At 42.9% G+C, this 22,100-nt stretch overlaps 1 protein-coding gene across 3 annotated transcripts in view; it reads right to left on the bottom strand.

Annotated features, from left to right (window-relative positions):
* Window positions 1-13,357, bottom strand: part of CDC42SE2 (CDC42 small effector 2) — a 114,967-nt gene extending 101,610 nt beyond the window's left edge. Inside the window, exons 1-2 of one of the 3 annotated variants that reach the window (XM_074994151.1) lie at window positions 13,041-13,357; window positions 881-1,039 (exon numbers count right to left, since the gene is read on the bottom strand). The gene's annotated coding sequence lies outside the window, so the exon portion shown is untranslated. Of the gene's footprint in view, window positions 1-880; window positions 1,040-12,632; window positions 12,720-13,040 lie in introns of those variants that run through there. The other 2 variants (XM_074994152.1, XM_074994153.1) reach the window with 2 other exon arrangements.
* Window positions 13,358-22,100: the final 8,743 nt, after the last annotated feature.

The following is a 22,100-nucleotide window of genomic DNA, read 5'->3' as shown; positions in this document are numbered from 1 at the left end:
AGCAGAACTGGGGGAAGAAAAATAACCTAGAAATCCACTTACCCCAGCCATTAATCTGCTGGTGTAAGATATGCCACAATTTCTCTTATCTGTCTGTACTAACAATATTGCATCAAATAAGATCCTGATCTTGCAAACATTTACATGTGTTTAACTTTATGCATGCGCACAGTCTCAGTGAAGTTAGAATAGGGGCTGAAATCTGGGTTTCACTGAGGTTAATCTGAATTTGCCATTAACTTCAGTGTGGCTAGGATTTCACCACATGCATGTAAGCACGTGAGTAGTCCCATTTAAATCAGTTGGGATTGCTGGTAAGGACCATAGGAAAAAAAAAATTTGCATTGAAATCTTAGCTACTAAGACAAGATTGTGTTGGCATGTCCATGAGAGTAGGTAGGAGGGATACAGAGTTTTCCCACAGCCCTAATTTCTTTGCATCCTTGGCCAGGGCCACAGGCATAACTGGGAACCTGCAAATAGTGAGCCCACCCTGCAGCCAATAAAATTAAGCAGCAATACTATGTACAGCTCCTCCAAAACCACCTCATTGCAGACCTTAATCTACTAATTTGCCCTAAAAGCACTACAAAGCTTTCCCTACTGCAAGATAGCTGTATTACTTCTGAGCTTCCTTTCCAGTAAAACAAATGACAACTACATCAATAAAACCAAGAGCAACTGACTTTTATCTTTGAAAGCAGAGTAAGTCCATCATTTTCATATTGAAATAAAGGAACCTGATGAAACATAGCAGGCCCTTCTCACACTACTGAAAAAATCCATGCCATATATAGATTCAAAAGAATATATCACTGAAACACTTGTGTTAAAATTTAATTAAAAAATAACATTTAAAACAGCAACTAGAGTTACTGACCTCCAGCCTCTTCTACCACCTCTCAGGCCTCTTCAATGTTTATAGTGTCTTATTGGAAGCAGAAACATAAATGTCATTTTCTGTACTGGTAATGGAAAATATTGATTTCAAGACACTGTGTATACACACATCAGTGCAGACTTGAGATGATACAAGTATCTGCAAGAAATATCAGAGGTAAATATGGTTATTTAAAAACACCTAGTTATAGGTAATTTCAGCAAATATGTACAGTACTTGAATCTACATTTTGGTCTGTTGCCCTCAAAATTACCTCAAATGAACTGCTACGAAAAACAACAGTAGAAGGCAAACACTGGAGGCTTTACATCCATTTTGGAACACGCAATCTGTTTCCAGTGTTGAAGTACTCAAGTAAATTAAATCTGTAAATCTGCAAACTAACCACCCAAACCACTGATTTTCTGTCACACTTGTAATGCCTTGTGGGATATAAAATACTTTTGTGAAGAAGTGAGAGCAGCACAACATTTGAAGAGCAATTCGACATACTACACCTAACAGATAGCTAAATAACAAAAAGCTATTACCTCATTGGAGTTACCACCATACAGCTCTTTAAGAGTCCCCCCTCCCCACAATTGAGAGCAATGGTCTATGCTAGTTGAGAAACAGAAGTCACGTGTAAAGTTGTATGAAAAAGGTCTATTTGCACTACATGTAAAAAAGAAGGAGCCATTCCTTCAGCAAGCGGTGCCTGATTGAGAATAGCTGTATCACACAATGCCAAACAACAGGGAGAGTACAAGAGAGAGAACGTTATCAACTAGCAAAAGGTATTGGACATAAACTGGGAGAAACAATAACCCCTAGAAATAATAAAGTGTCCCACGTGGAACAATTCAATGTTTAACAACCCAAAAGGTTTTGACAAGGAAGTTAGTTCCATTTGACTTAAGTGTTGCTGCCAGTGTGCAATATTTAATCTGCCCCAAAACTTGGCATCAAAAAAGTGGGGCAGTGCTTACCAGAAAAAAGACTTCAAACCTCAAAGAGAAGCAAAAGAGAAAGGAAAGTCTGATGAAACAATGTGCACAAAAAGCCAAACCTATAAATTTAAATAGAGAGGGTTCTAATAGTTTCTCAGATTGCAAAAGCTATCTCTGTCAGAAATTGCTCATGTCACTCAAAAATACAGTACAACACGCTTACTTTTGAAAGTGGAAAATTAAGATTTTGTGACACCACATTTTCTGCTTTGTTAAGGGCTTGTGGAGTTTACAAATTTCAGTTGTTATGAATATGTTGTTTGCTTTCTAGAAAGTTCAAAGCAAATGCAAGCTGAGAACAATTTCAGAAATGTAAATATCTCTCCAAGCTATGCCTAGTTAAAAAAAATATGAAACACTGAATTGCTTAGCAAATGAAGGTGCCATGTGTACTAAGCAGTTACTCAATACACAAATTGCTTTCTGTCTTTGGACCCTATTTTAGACACTCATGGAACAAATGGTTCTTTGTTCTGATCTTCACAGTTGCAGATAATTAGATATTTTATGCCTACTTGCTTGTTAAACTACTACTTTTAAAGTACTTGGCTGGGAAGACAAATCTTTAGATGCAATTTTTACTAGGTTCATCTTAAGATGAGCCTCAACTCAAACTGCACATATGAAGGTTTTTTTCCAACTATTACCATGAGAATGAACCAGTATTTTCCCAACAGCAATTCTACAGTGCAGGAACACAACTGTACAAAATGAGTCTGAGCAAACAGTTATTATTTATTGCCATTTCAACTTAGATACAACTTAACTCATAAGGAGTGGGAGAGCATACTTGCCCAAACAGGGACAGCACTGGCATCTTGCCAGTAGCCCAAACAACTAATATCAATTGCTAGGGCAGGCTGCAGCAGGAAGATATTTTAGTGAAGACTATACCCTGGATGATGAGACGTGTTGGGTATGTCTGTACTATACAGGTCAAGCTTCCCAAGTTCAATTTTGTGCGTCTGGTAGAGACACGCAAAAAAAATCGATCAGTGGGGTCAGCAGTCAACCCCTGTACTCCTCACTATTGCTCCCATCGACCTTCCCTAGTTAAGACAGTCAGGGAAGTCAATTTCAGATATATTAATTCTAGTTCCAAACACAATGCCCTATGGCAAATATGGGACACCAGCCTCAGGGGATATGGGATCTGCTGTCCCATGTCAGGGCTCCTGGTGATAGGGGCTGCTGCCCATGGGTAAGGCACTGTGGAAGTGGCCTGTACACACTCCCAGCAGGGGGGACTAGAGAATGTGGCAGCCATCCAGTTACAACGGTTCCTGGCAGCAGAGGCTGCTGTGTTGGGGAACAGAGGAGTTGCCCCACAGAGTTGCTCCCTGCTAGCGGAGGCTGCTGCCCCAGGGCGCAGGACACTGGGAAACTATGTAGCTGCCCTGCAGCAGAGCTCCCCAGCAGTGGAGACTGTCACACCAGGACACCAGATGCCAGGAAAAAGGAGCCCCACAAAATATGGAACAATATGCTCAATTTAAAAAAAATAATCAGGATGTCTGTGAGACAGCTTAAATAAGGGACTGCCTTGGTAAAAATGGGATGGATGGTCAGCGTACCATAGCTAGAACTGAGTATCTGAAATCAACTTATTATTTTACTGTAAACCTGCCCATAGTCTCCACAGTCTACATTTCAGTATTACAAGAAAGTCATTGCTGTGGGCCAGACATTGGTCACCTTTGATACAAGCAAATCATCTAAAATAGAGTATTTTGAATATTACAAAGAATGTTTAAAGTCCATATTAAAGGTATACTAAGCTCTACACCAAAAGCTTTCTTTCGCAGTGTGTTCCGTGGGCTTTCAATTCTCACATCTGCTTTCCGGTTCCCTAATTTTTAAAAAAATTAAATTATGTTAGTATGCCTGTATTTTAAATTTGAATCCAAGCAGAGCAATAGTACTGTACCACTCTACTTAACTACCTCCATCAACTGGGGTGACTTCAACTTGCCTTCTTCTGGCAGCATTTTACAGCATTTAGGGTCCTTGGGAACGTATCAGACTCAAAATGCCAAAGAGAAATATATATGAATTATTGATCAGCAAGTGCAAGGAAGGTTTGGGATATGGACTGGGAATTCTGTTACCAATAAAACAATATGGAATAATAAAAGGAAGTTCACATATTGGGATAATCTTTTCCAAAGAGAAATCACTAATTATGGCACTAATCCTACCAGGGGGAAACATGTAGCTGGTTCCTTGTGCATACCTTAACACCTCTGTTACACTGTCCAGTGCACAGAGGAAGATACTGGATAAACTTTATTGTATGTCAGCGCTCATTTAATTGTGTCTTGCTGAAGGGTGGGCTAATTAACTGAATACTTCTAACTCCTGTTAGAACATCAACCGCAATGCTAACAGCACATATAGGGCAAGCCTCCTCCCACCATCACAAAAAGTCCTCTCATGGGACACTCTCCAAATTTACTAGTCCTTACTCTCCAGCAGTTATAACAGTTGCAAGGAATGTTAAAACAGTAACACAGAACAAAGTGAAGACGGACTCATCCAACATTAGCTTCCATTAATATGGTGGGAGATTATGCCTATTCTGCTTCCATTTTGCAGCCAAGGTCCTTGTTTCCTCAATCTCTCCCCCTGCTTAAAGCCCTCACTAATCACCCAAGGAAGAAAGAGACCAAGCGGTTGTGCATGATGCAGATGTGCTTTTAGCAGGTCAAAAATACCCAAAACTTTGAGACTGGCTCACAACTAGTCATAAGCATCGCTGCTTGAAGACCAGTGTTTTACTCTGCTGTGATTAAAAAAATCACCCCCACAGACCCATTGTCAGAACCACTGTAGAAAATCATTAACAGCAGGCAGGTTTTTACAGCCTCAAAGAACAAAGTGCATATTTGGGGCGTGCAGAAGGAGAATACCAGCTTGGTTAAAATCACAACGGACACGTGTAAAAACTAGCAATAGACTAATTTAACTAACAATTAGGGCACTAGATCATTCAGTGCATTAATTGTTGTGCTTTAACCTCTGAGAATCCAACTCCAGCTGTTGCCATGGTGCCTGAATATATTTTAATGAGATGACTAGCAAAGTGTCCTAAAGGTTTGGGAGTGCCCTCTTAGTTTATAAGCAACCAGCCTGTACTATAAAACCATGTCTGACACTCATGAAGACTCAAAAGATGAAAATGTAATATCATTCTCATATAATTTTGGCTCTTCTAATTTTTAACATAAAGAGAAGGTATTTCACTATATACATGGAGATATACCTATCTCATAGAACTGGAAGGGACCTTGAGAAGTCATCGATTCCAGTCCACTGCACTCACAGCAGGATCCATCACCATCCCTGACAATTTTTTTTTTTTTTTTTAATATATTTACCCCAGACCTCTAAATGGCCTCCTCAAGGATTGAACTCACAACCCTGAGTTACACAGGCCAGTGCTAAAACCACTGAGCTATCCTCTACCAATAACTATGTATTACTGTTTCCCCAAAAAGAACTAATCAATTTTGGTCTCAGAGTTGTGCTTGCTTTTTGTACTGTGGAATAATCTGCATGTGGTTGTTATTAAGAATATAAATCAGTATATAATTTTGTCAGATTAACATGCAGAAGCAAAAGAATTGTGCACTTTTCAGAGATGAAGTTTTCCAAGATAAGGTGCTACGTTGAACTTTTATGCTAGAACTTCTAACCCCTAAAATAGTCTATAGGTGACTTTAAGAGACCCCGTGCCACCTAGTAGGTTACACTTCTATATGCTTTTAGGTGCACCAACTCTTGAATAGGGCGTCAGTCAGATGAAAATTAACCTATTAGATATGAAGGTGGAGGCTGACCTGAGACATAGAATATTCAGTTTGACATCCTTCTGCTCGGAGATCAAGCTCAGAATAAAGAGCTTTAGCAGTAAGCATTGCCGCTTGAAGATCGAGGCTGCATCTACACTACGAGATAAATTCAAATTTACTTAAATCGCTTTTCTAATTCTTAAAAAATTTAGAAGTTCGATTTTGACCATCCTCACTTCACACTGTGCTCCCCACAAAGTCGAGTCATTACTACCACACACACACATTGGCTAACACCAACTGTTGCAATAGTGCATTGTGGGAAGCTACCCCACAGTTCCCTCATTCCCGAAGCATTCTGGACACGCTCGCTGGTCTTGACATCACCTTCCCACATTGCATTTTCATCATTCCCCTCCCAATCCCTGAAGATACGTTGATCCCTGGAAATACTGTAGAAAACACTCAAAATCAGAAGAAAGAATTGTTGGTTTTCCCACACATTACATTGCCAACATGAGTGCAGTGACCGTATTCTCAACTGGCCATCCATCCCACCGTCCATCACTGCCAAAATGTGATTCCTAAAAATAATCAGGGGGAAGAATGTAGGAAGAAAGAAAGAATTTTTGGTTTCCCCACACATTATGTTGTTAATGGAAAGGGTTCTTAGCTTTCCAGTGCACTATATGGCTCCCGTGCAACTACTATGTTCTCAACTGGCCATCCACTTGGTTCTCACCTCCCATTATTGCCGAAACGTGATCCCCGAAAATAATGCAGGGGCCTGGAATGTTTCTTACATTGAGAAGAATGGAGGAAGAAAGAATTTTTGGTTTCCTCATACACTATATTGGTGTTTGGGGAGAGTCTTAATGTGGGGTCCCAGACTGTGCAGGACAAAAAGAATCGTTGGTTTCCCCCTGGAGATAGTAAGCCCAGGTATGGGCCAAGGGGGTGTCACTGGATGACCAGCTGAAATGGTCCTCCCCCAGTAGCAGCAAGCCCTTGAGCCACTGAGGGACACATTTCCCTGATGGCAGCAGCAAGCTCAGGTATGGGCCAAAGCTGGGGGCGGGGGAGGGCGGGAACCAGCAGTGGATGACCAGTTGAGCTGTTCCTTCCCTGGCAGCAGCAAAGCCACCAGTACCTTAGCTGCCGGGGAGACTTCTCCATGGTGGCAGCAAAGCCCCCCTTATCTTAACTGCCGGGGGAGACTTCCCCACAGCGGCAGCAAAGCCCTCTCTTTCCCATATGACTGGCAGCATTGTCAGCACTGAACAGCAGGCTTTTTTTTTTATTAACATCCTTTTATTGGGTGGGATCTAGGACTACCCACGTGATGTGGCTGAGCGTGGGAAAGACCCATGTCGGGGAGGGAAGGGGGTTTGCACACAAATGTAAATCATTGAGAAGAAGTTTCAGCCTTGTTGACACGTAGTATGGGGGGGACAGGGGGTGCTGCCAGACGGCGCAGAAAAAAGTAACAACTGTACAGACAGAGCCATGAACTCCCTGCAGGGGCTACCTGAATGGGTAGATGCACTCACACCACTAACAGCATAGAAAGAAAGAAGCCATTTCTCAGGCATTCATGCTAACATGATCCCACAGCTAAAGGCTCACTGCTCCTGCTTGGAAATTCAGGCTCTTCCAGTTACCGGTGAGCAGCGGCCAGAGTGGAGCAGTGAGGGGCATTATGGGTTACGTATGGGACATCTCTGAAGGCTAATAAGTTAGCTGTTAAGACCTGGCACTACCACACTTGCATTTAATCAAACTTCTGAATTCGAGGTTGACGCTATACCCATCAGGTAACTGTGATTCTGTAATCTCGAGATCAGTGCATCCAACAATCGAGCTAATGGTCTTTACAGTGAAGACAGTCACATGGTCAGTTAGAGCTAACTAAATTTGATTTTATCTTGTAGTGTTGACGCAGCCTCCCTGATGATCTGCTAGCATGACAAAAATGACTACAGACATCCTTTTGCACCAATACTGGTTTCTTAAAACAGAATTTTAGCAGGAAGCTTTTTACATCCTCAAAGAATAGAGTGTTTAGGGAGAAGTAGGTGGGGGGTGGAATTCTGTCTTGCTCTGAATCACAATTGACATGTGTTTACTTAAGAAACCTGACCACAATTGGATTTTGCAGACCAATCCAGTACTTACAAAGGGCTGGGAGGGGGGGACCTTGTCTCTAGCATTGTTTAAGATAGCATATATGCGTTATGTACACTATGCTGCTAGCATAAGCCTCAGGACATTTCAGAGACTGTTACGGAGCGAGATGGCTATGATATTAAGAGGACTGACCTAACAGAGAAGGGCTCATATTGGCTCTTCCAAACAAGTCTTAGAACTGTGGGGCACAAGCATTTTGGTTTAAACGAGACACCTTGTACTAAAGCACAGGTAATCAGAATACTTAGGAAGAAAGGCAGCACCAAGTTTCTACAATGCCCACTAAGTTGGTGAACATGAACTCAGAGAAACCTTCATTTAGAAAGTATCAATGCAACCTTAAAATTATCACATCACTCACACCCCTTAAACTAACTTAATTGTTTTGAATTAAAACACTTATTTTATTAACAGCAGAAAACACAGACCAACATGAAAAGAACCAATAGAAATGGGAGAGTCATGAAAAGTTACCAAATCAGAAGTTTCCACAAATATTTTATATGGATGTGAAGAGATGAAGCTCCAGTAAACCCTGGGAAAGAGGCCAAGCTGTCCTACACATGGTCCTCTTCCCCATAATTTCTGATTGCCTGACCAATACCAAAAATGTTTAGAGACCAATAGATATGCAGACCTAAGAATGTGACCACGGATCAGTAGCTAACCATGCCATCCAGGTGTGTCCATATGTAAGAAAAGAGTCAGTAATACTAGTTTGAACCAGACCTTGTGTAAGCATGTATTATACTAACATTCTCCACAGGCCACTGAACTGCAATCCTAAAATGCTATTGGATTCCTGGATTTGAGATGTCAAGTATGATGAGAAGTTCTAAGTTACATGCTTAATTTTGTGATGTGGTCAAAAGGTTCAGCTGAAGATAAATAGGAGACCCCCCAAATTCAGCCCACTTTGAGTAATACATAATATGAGCTGCACAGTATCAACTGGAGTTCAGGGAAATATTTGTACATACAAACTAACTCCTACAAAAATCATGATGGGGCACCTGCTCAGGAGACAACTCTGACAGACATTTGTCAGAGCTGTGTGGGTAAGTTTGCATAACACAAGCCACACTATGATGGCTCTAATTCATGCAAAATGAAGTTCAAAGGCTCAAAAAACAGATTAGCATGGAATACCAAGCAATTACAGATACTTTCAGGGAGCAGTTTTATGTCAGTGATAACTCTTCAAAACTTGGTATTAAATATGGTTGGTTGATGCACATCTATTAACTTAACTTCATGCCTCATTTGCAGATGTGATTTAATAAATCAACCCTAACGAACCAAACTGATGTCATAATGCCAACGTAAATCTTGTATTAAAAGGAAAAAGTTCTTAAATTTGTTCTTCCAGGGGAAAATATTGCATTAGAGAATAGAATAGAAGCTATATTATTGATTATGAATTACCAGGAGAAACCTAAAGCTGATTTATATTTGTCTTGGAATTCAAGTAAACACAAAAACGAAACAAACTGGAAAAAATATTTGTCAACCAGCCAAAAGCTATAGACAATGGAAGCATACATAGAATTCTAAGTCAGTCACGTTCCTGGCATCACACTGATCCTAACCTCACCCTAGTGCGCAAACATTTTCAGTTACAAGTGGTTAATATTTTTTTCATCACAATCTAGTTTTCCCTACTAAAGACTTAATCATATTAGCACCTAATACAGTTCTAGCTTTAAAAACATGCTAAACATTTCTTACTGGGAAGTCTCAATGTTACATTTCTCATCACTACTACATTACTCATGCCTGTCCTAAAAGTAGAAAAAAAAAAATCCCACCAGAAAATACTGCTCTTCCCTCAAAGTCACTTGAGGCAACTCTGCTGCAGTTTTCTGCTTTGTACTATTTTTATCTCTTTTTCCCTGCTAAAATCAAAATCAATCAATCAACTTATGTTTTTGGACAACAAGAACCAAGAAAAGATGTTGTAAAGGCTCCTGCTGTCTGTTTCTATCATGACAAGCCATATCCTTTGCTCGCTTTGCTCAAATTATTACCATGCCAGCTACTGTAGAATTCTGACAAGCATGTGGGGTCAAAATTAATGACTTGCTTCAAGACAAGTTGTTTTTCTTTTTATGTAACATGAAAATTGACAGAGTTTAGAACTGAGAGTTTCCCATCTCTCTACTGCGATAGCATAAAGCTGTTGGAGGTTCAGGCATGGACCAACAAAATTACACATAGTAACCCTACAACTTTCTCTGTTCGTCACCCAATCTTTGCAATAACAAGTTATAAAAATAAGTGCAAAGGCTAATTTTATAATTCATCATTTATAGACCTTTGGTATGAACAATGTCATGGGGTTCTCTCTTTGTTTCTGTCAAGACTCCACTACTTCTCAGAAACAAACACTAGACAAATACAATCAAAACAAAAAGCAGTCAAGTAGCAGTCTGAAGAAGTGGGTCTGTCCCACGAAAGCTCACCTAGTAAACCATTTTGCTAGTCTTTAAAGTGCTACTTGGCTGCTTTTTGTTTTGATAGTGTATAGACTAGCATGGCTTCCTCTTTGTTACTAGACAAATACAAATAGGGATTCTACTCTTCTATGAAAAAAATGCACTAACCACTAATAAAGTCATCCTAATTATAAAAATATATAAATTTTGCTTCTAAATTTCTCACTGCACCCAAAAGAAAAATTACAGATTGTTTAAACCGCAGTCCTGCCAATACTTACACACATGCTCAACTTTATGCAAAGTGAACAATCCCTTTGATGTAAGCAATGAGTTCAGTGAGACTATTCACTTACATAAGTATCTGCACGCTCAGGGCTTGACTTATCACTCTACAACATTTAATTTTTAACATCACCTTTTTTGGCAAAAAAGGAAATGACAGTAGAAACTGAAAGAGATCAGGAGCAGACTAAGTGTGCACACGTATATTGCCAATGCAAGCATCACTTCCAAAATGACTTACTTATTCCCAACAATTTTTTTACTATTATGAAACCTGCAAAGATATTTTACACTATAAAATGTTCTCCAAGAGAATTTCACCATCTATCATCTCTTCCCTACTTAGATTAACATAGGTGTGAGCAAGGAAGTGGTAATTATAAATTAGAAAGACAAGACAATCATTGGACAAAATTCTAATCTCATCTGCACCAGTGTAAATCCAACATAATACCATTACAATCTTTGGAATGACTCAAGTTATATCCAGAAACAGAACAGAATTTGGCCTTTTGAGTTTGGATTCAGAAAGCAAATGGTGGGCTTAAAATAATATTACGTAAGTTGTGTTTAATCACAGAAAGTTAGCTCTTTAATGTGCTAAATCAAGTTAACAATTTAGCCATGACAAAGTAATAAAACTCAGACAGCACTCAAAAATTGCTTTAAATTTTATTTTGAGCAAAATAATACTTAACTGTCATCGCAACACTGATTGTGGGGTTATTGTTGTTTTAGTTGCCTCTAGAAGATCTTGTGGCTCACCAAACATAAAAATAAACATATTTCTTTAATATTTACCCCAAGTCACCCAAAGAGCAGTCAGCCTCTGGTTCAAAACGAGTATGTGCACGTCACTTCTTTCATACTAGGTGTCAAAGTTACAAATCTCTCCCCAGAATGTTATATTTTTGTATTTTTCTATCTGTGAAAAGCAATAGTTATGCCAAAGTTCATACAAGATTAGTCATACCAAATAAACTTCAATACTTAAAAATGTATCTGGAATTCACTGCTTATTTGCTGACTTTATAGATGTCTTGTACGAGGAACACTGAATTTTTAAATTAACAGGTTTAAATTTGAAGAAGACAGATAAATTCCGATATGCAACACTACCTTAGAGTTCTAATGTGCTGGGATCTAACTCACCAATGATTTTATACATACAACTTATGGATAGCGTCAGGAAACATCCCTAGAATGAAGTTTTGCGTTTTACTCAGATTTGTATAACTTAATAAAAGTGGTCACAACCATGAACCCATAAACACCCCCATAGCACCCAATAACATTTTTCCACACACATGCAGGGAATAGTGCCCTGCTACCGTTCATTTACCAATGCTGCATTACAGTGCCATTACCACACCCTCCCTACCAAGAATGAAAAGCAAAAAAGAAGCCTTTTGTCCTTCAGCTCAAGAAGCACTTGAAAACCTGTTAAAGGCATCACCTGTGCCCTTCAATGCTCTCTTCTCATAGGCACAATAGTTTTTAATAATTTTTCAGGGTAGGAAACTATCTTTCCTGCCACTTAGGCAAAAAAAAAAAGAACTAACATCTTCTTTAAAAGGCTGTAGCAGCAACCTTTTACTCACAATGAAACCTACCAGATTGTGGCAATGAAGCAAACATGGCCTTACAATCATTGCAGATAAGCAGGGGGAAGGGGAGGACAAAAAAAAAATAAGATATTTGCCCTCTAAATTGGAGTTTCCTCTCCTGCTCTCTTTAACTGCATGAGAATGAGTGCCTGCACAGCTAGGCTCTTTCTGTTAATGTTCTGCTTAGCTTGGAGGGGAGAGACAGCCTTTTTTGGGTATTAATATCCATCTGTCGTGTTTAGAGCTTATTAAAAACCCAGGGTGTTGTGGAAGGTGAAGGGGGACAGGAGAGCGACTGGACGCAGAAGCAGAGAGACAGGCGTCCTTCCCCAAACCCTTTGCTCCATGCCATTGTGAACCTTGACCCGCCGCTGCCAAGATCAGGGCAAGGCACTCGCCCCAACGTCTGCCAAGTTGCGCTAGGCTTGTGCTCCTACCTGCGGCGCGGGGGGCAGGGGGATCCCCTCTCCCCGGCTCTGGCTTGAAGGGAAGGGAAGGGAAGTCACAACAGACGGAACAGCAGACGACTTTCCCAGGGCTGCAAACGGAGCTGCTGCAGAGCCCAGCGGAGTCCGCGCAGGTACTGCTGCCTGCTCCCCCCCGCCCCCCGGCGCGAGCGATCACACCCATCTCCCAGATGGGGATGGCAGCCGCGCTCCCCCAAGCCCCAGCTCTGCCCCCTCCGCGACCTGCATCCCCGCTTTGCTGCGGCCTTGGGGGCGAGGGGGGCGGGGGGTCGCTGTTCCCAGGCGGGGGAAGAGGCCACTCCCAGCGCACATGAAGCCGGGGCTGGAGCGAAATGGGGGAAGCACGAAAATGAGGCGCCTGCCGCCCCCGTCACTCACCTCCTGCTGCAGCAGCGCCGGCTCCTTTGTCTGGCTCCCTCCCGCCGGGGCCCGCAGCCAGGGGAGGATGGAGATGAGATCAGTGCAGGAGGCTGCGGAGTCCGGGCGATCACATGGAGCGGGCGGCGGCCGCGCCCACCGCCCTCCCCGGCTGCCCCGGCGCTCGCCGGGCGCTGGATGCGGCAGGAGCAGCTCCCGCCCTGCCGGGGAGGCGAAAATGGCGGCTGCGGCGGGAAGGGAAGCGAGCGGATCCCCCCAGGCCGGCCCGCTCCGCTCCCGGTGGCTGCCCCCGCTGCTGCCGGCTCGGCGAGTGGGGAGGGGACAAAGGAGGCCGGGCCGCCGCCGCTGCCCGCCCCGCTCCTCCTCCGCACTTTCAAACCGCCGCCAGAGCCGCCCGGCGGCGCCCGGGAGAGCGTAGGCAGCCGGCTGGAGGCGCCCCCTGGCGCTTGCTCCGCTCCGCTCCGCATCGCCCGCCCAGAGCTCCCGGGGCGCCTGCGGCCAGGCCAGGCCAAGTAAGCCCCGGCGGGAGCGGCCAGGACGGAGCCCGCCAGCCGGTCCCACGGGACTGGGGCCCAGGGGAGGGCGGCGCGCTGGCGCTGGCACTGCAGGGCTTCGGGGACGGGCAGTGGAGCGGGGAGACGCGGCCCTGCAGTGCTGGTCTGAGCCCTCCCCTGAGTGACCCCTTACCTCAGGGAGGGGAGCCGCACGGGCACCCTGCTCTAGACCTGACCCTGCACTCGGTGTAACCTGGGACCTTGTCACCATCCCAGGCTGGTCCAGGGAAAGGTGCTGCCTCACCTAGGCCTGTGCGGGAGGGCAGGGGGGCTGTGCTGTAAAGGTGGACCAGGGTACCCGCCCCAGGGAGAAGGAGATTAGCTAGGGCAGAGGCCGGGCAGGTGGTGGCAGCGGTAGGGCATCACCCACCTCCCTGTAGGCTCCCCAGCACTCACCACCCTGCCCTGGGGCTGCCCAGGGGGCTCCGCAGGCCAGGAGGGCGCAGTGCAGCACTGCAGAGTGGGTGGCTGTCCCCTGCCACTGCCACCTACCCACCCACTGCCCCAGGTAATCCCTGCCAGGCTGGTGAGGGAGGGGGAAAGATCAGGGTTGGGCAGAGTGGTGAAGGGGTGGTGTGACTCTTGGCAGGGGTGCAAATGCATCCCTCCCACTGCCCCTGCATATGGGCCTGTCACCCAGCTTGTCTCTCCAGTATCACAGGACCAACAGAGTTTACAACTACACTGAAAACATCTAGTCACTTAGCTTAATTTTTCTACCTATCTCAAAAATAACAGGACAGGACAGGACACGCCTGTGGTTTCCTGATAGCCACCCTGTCGTCTTTCTGTAAACATGTTTTCATAAAAATATTTAACAGGGCACTTGAAAATCAAGGAAATGGCATCTTAGAGTACGTGAAACCCTATTTCCTCTCTGCTGTAGCAGGAGGCACAGGTAGCAAGTTGTATGGTCCATAGTTCCCAGGCACCATCCATGTTGGAGCCTAGGCATAGGAGCCTGGCTCCACCAATGTCAGCTTGGGTCTCTCCTCTGGCCTTGCCTGCTGCCCCCCTCCCCACATCCCCATGCATCTCCCCTGAGTATCCTGCCACCTGCCTGACCTGAGAGGCCTGACCTGCTCCCCGTCCTTCCTGCAGCAAGCAGCTCCGCTTGGTGTGTTCTGTCATGATGGCCATTTCCTGGCTACAGACAGCAGCACCAGCAGCAGGCTGACTGATGCATCTGCCAAGAGAGGGCACATAGCCCTCTGCCCCCACAGGCAACTCTGAGTGAAGTCCTTCCTGCCTGAGGCTTGGGTGTGTGTGCTGCTGGGAGGGATGGGAGCCCCATCCCCACTCCCTCCCACACTGCCAGCCCCTCATTTGCAGCTTAGAGCCTGCACCCAACCCTCTGCCACAACCTTGAGCCCCTCCTACATCCCAAACCCTTCATTCCCAGCCCCATCCCAAAGCTAGATTCCTCTCCACTTCTCCCCGGCTTACAAGGTGGGTGGGACAGTACCTGGACCCACTCTGAGCACCACTAAAAATTATGCAAACCTCCTGCCTCTGGCAGTAGGGGTTTCCCATTCCCTTTTCCTGTAACCGAGAAAAGAATATGTGACTGCCATTTGTTTGCCATGTAACACTGGAGCTGCCATGAAACACAGCCTAAAAAGGATTAAATTGTCTTCTTGCATTTGTCAGCCCTGTTTCTCTCCTTGTTTTAGAAAATCTTGATTCTGAGAGGTACTGAACTCCCTGCCTTCCCACTGAAGTCAATGGGAACTGAGAGCACTCAGTGCCTTTCAAGAGATAATGAGAATGTCATAGGCTGCAGCAAACTGCTCAAATGCCTCCAATTCTTAAATTAGGTCCTGGTTCTGAGATCCTTTAACTACTGACTGCCTCACAGGATGGGACCCTTAATCAGTATTGGCAATATCAGCCAAATTTTACAAGCAGCTGAATGCCTCCTGTACATCCTCAGTTCCCAAGGATTCAAAGGGAAGTGAGCTGCTTAGTATTATAAACAGGGCACAACCCTGCTTGTAGAATTTGGCCCTCTCAGGTCAAGGAGAAAAGGCTGAGCTTTCACTCCACTAACCTGAAAACTACAAATATTCACTAGAACATGAAATGTGACCAATGTAAAGGATTAGACTTTCCTCATCAGTGGGCAAGGTTGGTAGAACCTATCAGTTAGTTTATAGCTCTCCATATTAGGTAAAGTGTACCATGTCACATATGACCCAGTTCTATGGATTACATATAGATCACTTAATGAACAAAATGGGCAATAAATTTTAAATAAACTATGCTTGCACAGCATTGTACAGATGAGTGGAGTGAGTCATTTATAAAGTAGTAAATTTCTTATCTATACCACCTAGAACAGAAGATTTTTTATGCAGCAGTCTAAGTAAGGTAGCATACAAAATATATCTAAATGTTAAAAAAAACCTTTATTTTGAACGCATAATTCAGAATCTTATACACACTAATAATACAGGTTTGAAGTTTGTCAGATATCCTAAATCATTCTGAAAAGCAGCTGATAATGTGACACCATAGTCTGTCATAACAGTGCTTTCCAGTGATTTTACTTGTCTTTTTGCTGGATTCTCTCACGCTGTTCAACACGTGTGCTTTCTATTTACCCTGTATTTGTATCTGAAATAAAAATATTAAATATGTGTTGAATCCAAAATTACTGAGTCCCAGTCCAGTGGCCTAACCATAAGACCATCTTATTTCTCAGGGTTTAAAAGGGAATTTTAGAATTTCAGCCCTGAAGAGCTGGCTGAAGAAAATACAGAAATAGAAAAACTATATGAACACTAGGTCATACTTGAGAGTAAATGATTAAATGGAGAGGTTGGGGTTTGGTAGATTTGCACAGAAAACTTTCTGCAGTGTCAACATGCTGCATAGAAAACGTCCTGCAGTGTCACAAGCCAAGACTGAGGACCTTCATATCATGATCTATAATTTCTGTGTGCAACATATACAATATTACGTCCAGCCGAAACAGCACAGCTTTTACTGGATGAATGTTCCATTTGGCCATCTTTCAGACCACAGGAGTCCCAAGCCAAACTGTGGCTGTGGTTATGTCCGGGATGCAAATTCATGGTATGACTACGCTACAAAAAGTATACCAGCAGAGCTCTGTTGGCATAGCCGCACACTGAACTGATTCTAATAGTAACAGAGAGGAAGCTGTGCTAGTCTATACACTATCAAAATGAAAAGCAGTCAAGTAGCACTTTAAAGACTAGCAAAATAGTTTATTAGGTGAGCTTTCGTGGTACAGACCCAAGAAGTGGGTCTGTACCACGAAAGCTCACCTAATAAACTATTTTGCTAGTCTTTAAAGTGCTACTTGACTGCTTTTTGTTTTGAACTGATTCTGTTTTTCAGTTTCAGTGTTGGAACACTGTATGGCATTAGCTTAGTAAGAGAAGCCTTCTTCCATCAAAATAGCTCCAGCTACACCAGGCTTTTTATCACTATAGCTATGTAAGTCAAGGGAGTCACCAGGTGTTGGTGACGCCAATGAAGACCTGTCCACATTATAGTTATTGTGGTTTTTAACCAGTTTGTGGCAGTTTCTTCTGCACCTTGATATAGTTTCAGCTGTATCCACACCAACAGCTCTCTTCACAACACAACTATGAGTCAACTGTGTTTACATGTTCCCATCAACTGCGGCATGTTTTTTCGCTTTGGTTTGGTTTTCTTGGATCACTACGAATTTTGGGGCAATTACCCTATAGTGCTTCAGCAAAAGTTAGAGAATTACAAAAGAGCCACAGGGGCACAGTTGGGGGGCCCATCTTCATTGCAAAAGAGCATGCCAAATGGTATCACAGGACAATGATGTGCCAGCCTGTGCTCCTGGCAAGGACAGCACATATTTAGCTGCCATGGTTACTAACAAAGCATTAATCATGTTGTGTGTGAGAACAAACTGTATTTGGAGCCAGCCATGCTGCTAACTGGATACAAACTTGGTTAAAAGTTGCAGTGTAGACAAACCCTAATTGGATAAGTGTAATCTGGCTACCATTTGGGAGACACAACAGATACGCTCTGTTTTACTGCTCATCTATTAAAAACTAAGTTCAACCACCTTTCCTTTACTTTCCCTCCAACCATTTCTTTAATGCCCTCTTCATTAAAAATTGGACATTTTCCTACTAAGAATTCATTCCCAGTTACAAACAGTCCTTAACTAAATGCTGATTATGTTTCGCTCACTGGTTACTTGCTTCCTATTTTTATATGAAGCAATAATCATACCTTTCAAGAGTTTCATTTTTTTTCCATTCTGCTGCTGACAGAGTCTAACTTGAACATCTGAAAAAAGCCAAATTGCACCCAATCCATATTCACATCAGCCAGGCTTCTGTGAGAAATAATATTTCTCCTTTCCTGGATGCCAAATGCTTATTGGCGGGAATTTTAAATAGGTCAATATTCATGTTGTGGGTGTTGCTTGAGTAGTCTTCATTTTCACACACTGCATCACACAGGGAGTAGAAATCCTTCATTTCCTGAGTTCAGTTGTGTAAGCATTGAATTTTAAAAGGGAGAAAATGCTTTCTGAATCTGTTTTTCACTGACATTGATTAGATTAGGTCTATGTACCTTGGTGGAGTTAGAACACTAGGATCAAGCGAAAAAAAAATGTCTACAACTACCATTCCATTTCTGATTAGTAATACTGTGTTATTTTAAACAATGCCACTTGTTCTCCATTACACCTACTCCACTGTCTTTGTCTATTTAATTTTCCATGGAAATTAAAGAGTTGTGTGGATATGCCTGGTGCATACATCAGAAAACCAGATGTTTGGTAACAGCCGAAAGGGAAGAAGGAAGGAAGGATGGACAGAGGGAAGGAAGTTGCATAGGAGACAGTGGGCTGGTAGAGATCAAAATATCAAGAGGGAAAAAAAAACAAAGTATAGGATGCAATAGTAATAAAAGCACCATGGGAAAGAAGATCTTCTGTAACAGCACGATTTCATGAGCTAGTGATTCCTTAGAACCTCGGTTGTCTCAAGGGAGAATAGATTTTAGTGCCAGTATGAAGTCCCATACTGCCCGTAAAACTTTGCTGCTGGAAGTGTACCAACTCCCCCTTCTATCTTGGTGTCCAGTAGAGACGTTTGTTCAGATATCTTTTAAAGACTGCTTATGCTAATACCCTTCCAAACCATTATATTACCGCTTTACATTTCTTTAAGTGGGAATGCAAATTAGGACTGTGTGGTTTTTTAGGAATATGGTCTCTACCATGGGATCCTCTAAAGAATTTTTGATTGCTGGGAGACTGAAAATTGTTTACTGTCAAGTAGTCAAGTTAACTTCTTCCTTTATTGAAATAACATGGCCTAAAAAAGAAGAGCATTTAGAATGCCTCCATGTCCATTCAGGAGCTAGCACGTAGCCGGCTTCAAAGAATTTCAGAGGAGGGTGCTGTGGGTGAGGTAAGCTAGGGGCACAGCCATTGGTTCTGCGAACTGAACAGACTCTGTTACCTATATAGGAGTTAGAGTAGCAGCTAAAGCTGTATGTAACCATGCCCAGTGCCATAATTTCAGGGAGAGGGGAGGATTCCACCCTCCTCTAATAATCACATACCTCCCCAAGCGTAGCCCATTTACTTGGAAAAGCAGAGCTCTGTAACCCAGCTCTGCATTATTCCTAGGCTGGGTAATTTAAGTTGTTTGCTTATGTTGCTTTGTTTGTTTTAGTGTTTGTAGATTAGTCCTTATTGTCTGTTTCTACAATATTTATAAATAGAGCATCATACTTAGGGATGCCACTCATTCTAGGCCAACTTGCTTATATTCTGCACAAATCTTACATCCCTTCACTTGTACTATTGAAAGTCACTTACATCAGAAGTAAAGAATTTGGAAACAGACATTAAAGAACGAACCTCCCAAGCTAAAGGAATGAATTCTATATTGAATTGAGTCCAAGAGTAATTTTATTTTGTGTCTCTTGTTTTAGATCCTGGTCACATATTGTGTCCTACATTTGGGTTTTGGCAGGTTGAAACAAGATTTCTGTGTTTTGTTCCTGCTCAGTCATCCCTCCAACTTGCAAGAGATTTTAAAAACTATTTCCAGTCTGATATTTAGGAAACTAATATTAATTTAAATAGACATACCGACATGGCTGTAACAGACAATAATAAAGCAAGGACTATTAAAAATTTAAATAGCAAGATATTGGTATAATCTCAAGTTTGCAATCATTAATTAGTCAAGATGGGGTCTTTCGTGTGCCATGTCAGTTGCAATAGTTGAACTGAAGTCCTCTTCTTAAATGTAGGGGCTTCTATTTCTTATTTTAATAAGCTGAGGGAAAGATAAATCTGGAATTAAGTAGCTTGTTTTGCAACAACTAGGCTGCTTTATTTAAAAACAAAGCAAAAACTGTTCATCTGATATTTACCTCTGTTCATCTGATATTTACCTTTAAAATACTTGTAAGAAAGTACAGCATCAACGTAGCAACATTCTGACTGATTATAGTTCCACTGAAAAATAATTTAGCTGAAGCCCTTATTGGAGTAATAAACTGTCACTGAATCTGCCAGCAGGTGGATTAGAACTGATCAAAATGAAAGGATGAGCATGTGATGACACGTCTTTAATACAGATCACTGAAGTCTTCCTTGGAGCAAACAGAATTATTGTTTACTTCTATATGTTCTCTGAGGCAAAGTCATAGCATGGGGGCATAACACTAAACACGAAGGAATGCATTTATTTCCAGTGTAACTCTATTCAGCTCAGTAGCAACAGGGCCTAATACCAGGTCCTGTTTTTAAAATCTTGGCCTACAAGCCAAAAATGATAGCCCCACCCTTGTGCTGGGTTTTGTTAATATACTAAGCAAGATGGAAAGAGTGGGAGAAAGGAACTAGAATGTCCTGTCCTTGATGAAGGGAGCAAATTGTTCTAACAGTTATTGTTCATGGACAATAGCCATGGGAATGGATGTCACCTATTGGTACATCCTATTATAGGCAATTCTGTCAGCACTGGCCACTAAATTACAGTACTTTCTCAATGAGGTCCCTATTCCACATTCCCTTGCAATGTATCTTTTCCTCCTATCTGCATTGCTTAATATACATAATTTAACTGGGTATTTAATTTCTGAAATTGCAAACAAAATCTAGTTTAGTTGATGGATAACAGAATATTGAAAGTCTACTTGCAGCAATAGTCTGGCTTTGGTACAAGCAGCCATTCCATTATGTTGGCTTCTTCATTTACCTGACTGCTGCTTGCTTTAACACATTTGGGCTACGTCTACACGTGAAGCCTACATCGAAGTAGCCTATTTTGATGTGGCGACATCGAAATAGGCTATTTCGATGAATAACGTCTACACGTCCTCCAGGGCTGGCAACGTCGATGTTCAACATCGACGTTGCGCAGCACCACATCGAAATAGGCGCTGCGAGGGAACGTCTACACGCCACAGTAGCACACATCGAAATAAGGGTGCCAGGCACAGCTGCAGACAGGGTCACAGGGCGGACTCAACAGCCAGCCGCTCCCTTAAAAGGCCCCTCCCAGACACACTTGCACTAAACAGCACAAGATACACAGAGCTGACAACGAGTTGCAGACCCTGTGCATGCAGCATGAATCCCCCGCTGCAGCAGCAGCAGCCAGAAGCCCTGGGCTAAGGGCTGCTGCCCACGGTGACCATAGAGCCCTGCAGGGGCTAGAGAGACAGCGTCTCTCAACCCCCCAGCTGATGGCTGCCATGGAGGACCCCACAATTTCGACGTTGCGGGACGCGGATCGTCTACACGGTCCCTACTTCGACGTTGAACGTCGAAGTAGGGCGCTATTCCGATCCCCTCATGAGGTTAGCGACTTCGACGTCTCGCCGCCTAACGTCGAAGTTAACTTCGAAATAGCACCCGACGCGTGTAGCCATGACGGGCGCTATTTCGAAGTTAGTGCCGCTACTTCGAAGTAGCGTGCACGTGTAGACACAGCTTTGGTTACTCATATATGGTTGGTATTTTTTGATTCCCAGCCATAACTGCTCATCTAACTTTGAACAAATTTCAATACCGAACCAACTAAGATTGTCAGTGTATGTTCTGAACAGTAAATTTGTATATAGACTGGAAAAACACACATGCTGTCTGAACACTCCTTATATAATTCAATGATTGTGCTCTTTAAGCTTCCACTTTGAGTTTTATAACAAAAGTAACTGTAGGGATCTTTTTCTTGTCCATGGGGCTGGACGGAAGAGGCATGTCTTATATCGGGACAGGTAGAACACCAGTGCTCCATCTATCTCAGAGAGGTAACTGTGTTAATCTGTATCTTTGCAAAACAAAGCAAGCAGCCCTATAGCACCTTAAAGACTAACAATATTATTCATTAGGTAATGATATTTGTGGGAAAGACCCACTTCTTCAGAACCTGGAGCAGAACGGAGAGGAAAACTATCTATCCCAGTGCTCCAGTTAATGCTAGAGTTGAACTAATCCTAGGGAAATGCTGGA

The sequence above is a fragment of the Carettochelys insculpta genome, chromosome 5, assembly GCF_033958435.1.
Source record: "Carettochelys insculpta isolate YL-2023 chromosome 5, ASM3395843v1, whole genome shotgun sequence".
NCBI lineage: Eukaryota > Metazoa > Chordata > Testudines > Carettochelyidae > Carettochelys > Carettochelys insculpta.
The sequence above is the reverse complement of the archived record's forward strand: the minus strand, read 5'-3'. Positions and strand labels throughout refer to the sequence as shown.